The sequence below is a fragment of the Lipophrys pholis genome, assembly GCF_963383615.2.
Source record: "Lipophrys pholis genome assembly, chromosome: 1".
NCBI lineage: Eukaryota > Metazoa > Chordata > Actinopteri > Blenniiformes > Blenniidae > Lipophrys > Lipophrys pholis.
In genome coordinates, this window is record NC_137635.1 from 41935484 (window position 1) to 41940643 (window position 5160).

General features: G+C 35.2%; 1 gene segment (V, D, J or C); it reads left to right on the forward strand.

The window, feature by feature from the left end:
* The first annotated feature begins 859 nt into the window (after nt 1–859).
* On the forward strand, nt 860–4389 carry LOC308121988 (immunoglobulin lambda constant 2-like). The segment is given in 3 exons: nt 860–932; nt 2847–3152; nt 3242–4389.
* Nucleotides 4390–5160: the final 771 nt, after the last annotated feature.

Sequence of the window (5160 nt, forward strand, 5' to 3'; positions counted from 1 at the left end):
CAGAAGAAGAAATGTAATTAATACTGTGAGAAAACTGTAACTAAGTAAAGTAACTTCAATTATAAGAAGAAGGAATCAGAGCAGCTCAACAAGGAAGTGATTCACACTTCAGCTTCACGATGAGAAAAGCTGGGTTTGATTCAGGCTTGAGTCTTTCTATGGAGAATCTACATGTTCTACCTGTGCCTGGGTACATTCTCATGGATTCTTCTAAATATACAAATACAACCACAATTCCAAAAAACTTATGGCACATTTGTGAATATTAAGATAACAGAACCTAATGAATTACAATCATCTTAAATCATATTATCCAGGTCAGGGTCGCAGGTGCTGGAGCAGATCCATGAATGAATTTGAAGGCAGTGACACATCTTCAATTATAGAAACCGATAAACTGATACTTTAACTTCTGTCACAAATAATATAAACACTCAGAAAGTTAAAATGTCCAGGAGAAATTAGATTATGATGTTGTTGTTAAACTTTAAAGTCTTACCAAAGTACTTACAGACCATCTTCTGAATTATTGTAAACAAAAAGCATTTAATGGTTGTTGGTGTATTTTAGTGTGAAACAACAATGTCCAGCTTCTGGTGGAGATTAAATAAACTCTTTTATTTCATGAAGTTCATCATCTGGAGATTTAGCAAGTAAAACGTTTCATTTCAGTCCAACAGTTAGTATTTTAGTTCAGATGGACTAAAACTGCAAAGTGACCAAGAGACAGACATGATCATCAGAGCTGTGCTGCTGGATTAAAGAACCAAGAGACAAATGTGTTGATATGAAATTAGAGAAACACATCAAGGAGCAGGAATATGAAACAACCTCATCACCTCAACACACATTCAGCTGCAGGACGGTTTTTGTATCAATGATTCTCACTGTGGGGGATGAATTTGGCTCTGGGACTAAACTGTATGTAACAGGTAAGAACAAACATTTATTATATATCTATCATTTATTGTTTAGTTTACCTTTGTATTGCAGAAGAACATTTGTTTGATATAAGTTTATTTAAATGTTATTTATTGATTCATTCAGTAAAGTAACAAAACATAATTCATCCTGAACTCAGTTACTTCCCAAAAGACAAGCTGATGTTTCAAATTAAACATAATTCATGATTTGACATTTTTAAGTTGGTTTAATTGTAAATTTACTGTGATATTATGAGGATTTCCATGGATGTAAAACCAATCTCATTAATGTATTTAATATAAAAGAATAAAATTAAAAAGAGTATTAATACCAATTCATAAAAACAGTGAAAAAGTTAAAATAATTTATGTTATACATGGTTAAACACTTAAATATTTGTGTTTTACACAGTGTGTTGAACATCGACAAAACCACACAAGTAGAAGTTCAGTCAGTGCTATAGCACGATTTTTATTCTGTGTTCAGAGTTTAGTTTCTTTTAAATGTGGATATGAATCTCTACGAATAAACTTACAGATTCCTGAAATCGTTTTGTGCTTGAAATTCATGTTCTTAATTGCACCACAAATTTGAAAGGCAAAAATAAAATGTTAAAATACAAATTAAAACAACATTTATTCACATTGAGTCTTGTCAATATAAATTATAATCTGAGTAATCTAGTTCATAAAACCTGAACAAGAAGAAAAGCCTGTCATTTGCTATAAACTCATATTGCTCTGGGAGGAACTATTTTCTTATGTGTACTAAGATTAACACTAATGCTGCTGACTTTAATCATGGTGACTTTTTATTATTTCTTACATTTCCCAAATTGAAACTTGTACAACGTCCTTTACATTACTTCTTTACATTACTACTAATTATCTGTAAAAACTTTAATAGCGAGGTTGTATAACCAATTAGTTTGATATACTGTATAATCATTTAAAAATAAAATTAAATATATGAGTACAATTTGATGATAATTGCAGCAATGTTTTAAAAGCATAATATATGAAGAGTAACTTGTGTGTAAATTATCACTTCAGATGACATGAAACTAGAATGAGCTAGTTAGTTAGAATAAACATTTTAAAAACCCGCTGCATTAATTAAAGACAAAGTGGTTGTTTTTCTAATAATTTGTCTCTTTTTTTTCATATTCACCTCCTCTTTATAAAGCATTAAAATACTAACGGAGCTGATTTTATTCCATAATACATTAACATTTCTGTACTTTTTGTGAAAGTCAAAGCGTTCAACATATGATCTAAAAAACATGATCGTCAGAAATACAAATGATAAAATGATCATATATTTATAATTAAACTCACATCCCTCATATGAATATTTTTATTGTTTCAGATTATTAAAGTCACCAACTTTTCTAAATAATAAACTAAAATAAAGAATCTGACTAAACATTGTTGTCCTCCGTCTTTATCCGTCTGACTGTGAGTGAAGTCAAAACACCCTGGACAGTTCACTAGTCTCTCACACACACAACTAGTTTGTAGTTACCAGTTATCCCCAAAGACTTGTGTTTGGACTATTAAAAAACAGACTACTTATAATATATATAATAATAATACACACACGAGAAGAACATGCAAACTTCAACATAAACTCACTCTGAGTTCAACCTGGACGTGAACCAGAGACATTCTCACAATGACCCCACTGTGTGGCCTCAAGCCTTTATTTGTCTTTTAAAAATGACTTTGACCTGCAACACATGAGGACATATCAACATGAACACAGTGTGTGCAGTGACCTTTGTACTGTGTTCAGTACCATCAGTTGATTGATCAGAGTTCAGGTAGTTTCCAGGTTCAGACTGAATTCAGTTCAGTGCTGGAAGCTGCTGTTGACTTTGTGGTTCTGTGTCTGTGCTGCTTGTTGCTGCTGTCTGATTACAGAGCAGCCGGTGGTGAAGCCCGTGGTGAGCGTGTACCCAGCAGCATCCAGAGACCACCTGCAGGGGAAGAACCACCTGCTGTGTGTGGCCTCGGACATGTTCCCTCCTGTGGTCCAGTTCTCCTGGAAAAGACTGAAGCAGAACGGCAGGCTGGAGGAGCTGCGCTCCAGTGAGGGAGAGCAGCTGGAGCTCAGGGAGTCGGGACGCACCACTGCCATCTTGGTGTTGGATCAGCATGACATTACAACAAAATATCGCTGCAACGTGAAGCACGAGGGAGGAACAGTCCAGGCTGAAACAGAACAAGGTAATGAAGGTCTGATGATATTGTTTTGTGATTCATTGTCATTATTTGGAGCAAAAGAGAACTGGCATTTTTAACTCTGTTCTTTTCAGTCATAGAAGCCTCCACTCCCCCGACTACTCCTCCTCCTCCTCCTCCTCCACCACACTGGTTCAGAGAGCGGCTGCTCTGCCTGCAGTACACAGTGCTGATAGTGAAGAGTGTGGTCTACTGCTCTGGACTCTCTCTGATGATGATCCTCAGAAACAAAGAACCGTCCACCAGATCCACACATGCTGACTGACCTCCAAGAGCTTTAATGTCTCACTCACACCTGCTATAAAACTCAAATATGTTTTCTGTCATCAAATATCAAGAACAACAAAGATTATTTGGAAAACGATCTTCCTCCTGAACACATCTGTTCTACACAGTGAATAAGAATAGAAAGAGAAACTTTAGCTCCGTCATTATTTGAAATAAAAAGGTTGCTTTTGTTAATTTAAGTGAAATAACATGTTTTATAAATAGGTTTATAAACAGTTTCAAGCAGCAGTGATGATATTAAAATATTTGACTTCCCATGTTGGTTTTCAAATAATTTTTAGTTTATTTTAATGTTTGTAACATTTTACTTACAAAATTGTGGAAATGAAACTTAAAGTAAAATGAAATATGATCAATTATTCCCTTGCAGATATTTGAGTTTATGAAATAAAATGTTTATTTGTTCTTTTTCTTTTAATGATATAAATGCACTGTTTTAAAGATTCTTTACCTTTACCTGGAACATCTTTCTGAATAAACTATAAAAAATTATGTTTATGGGTTTTGTTTTCTCTTCTTGTTTATGAGTTCAGTTTGATGACAGCTAACAGTAATCTGAGGGTTTTTTACTCTTGAAGCTGGAACAACTTTCACATGAGACAAATAACGAGCAGAGACGGAAACCTCATGAGAAATAAACATGAACAAATTAATTTAATATTTAGACAAGCAGGTGTGGGTGACCCCCCTCATGTATTATTTAGTTTGATAATCAATAATTTGTGTTCATGTTGATGGAATTCTCTATGCTGATGACGCTGTTGTTTATATATGTGAACAAACAGCAGAGCTGCTCTGAAGCTAAAAAGCTCCAAACCATCATAAAGTGTTTTTATCATTCAGGGCTGGAGTGTAAATATTTTCACCTGTATGTGGGTGCAGGTCTCATCAGAAAAATGTTTTGAGGAAATAAAACCACACGGTGCAGCAGCAGATGTGACTTTGTTCTCTGTGGTTATTAGAAGAGAAAGATAAAGCTGCTGAGAGCTCATCACACTTCCTTCACTGCAGCAGACGAGTCTTGTGGGTTTCTGCTCTGCAGCCTCCACACTGTGAGCTTTGAGCTTCTCTTTATTGACAAGACAGTTACAACTGTCAACTCTGTTCTTCCTCTGTGAGAGAAAAAAATCTTAATTTCTGAACCAAAAAATAACTGATGGAGTCAAAGGAGAAACAATGACGGAGCCTGCAGGTCTGCTGCTGAGTGTCAATGTTGGATTCACATCAGAACAGAAAACATATTAGTTAGAAACACAATGATGCTGAATGGTTTAGTGCACAAAGATCCATGTTGTAGGTTACATGTTGATTTAGCATCAGAACAGTTAAAATATACTTTCAAAGTAAAATAATGGCATGTTACTTCAAATGGTTGATCAAACAACACTGGCTACTGAAATAATTGTGTGGCTGACTTGATTGTCACAGCTAAAGCTTCCTTGACGGATGATAAAGTGACTGACGCGCTCGCCGTGAAAACCTGCACTGTCTTCAAGAAGATGACGTCAAACTTCATGAACTGTGAAATTATCTTCCTTTATTTACTCACACATTTGAGTCCAAAATCAAGTGTCCATTACAACCACCTGATGCACACAAAGATTCCTACCTATATTTGCTTAAATGCAATTATCCCCCCTTGTGGACCAATCAGTGTACTACACTCACACCCAAATAAACACACATCAAAATGGCCATTACAGTT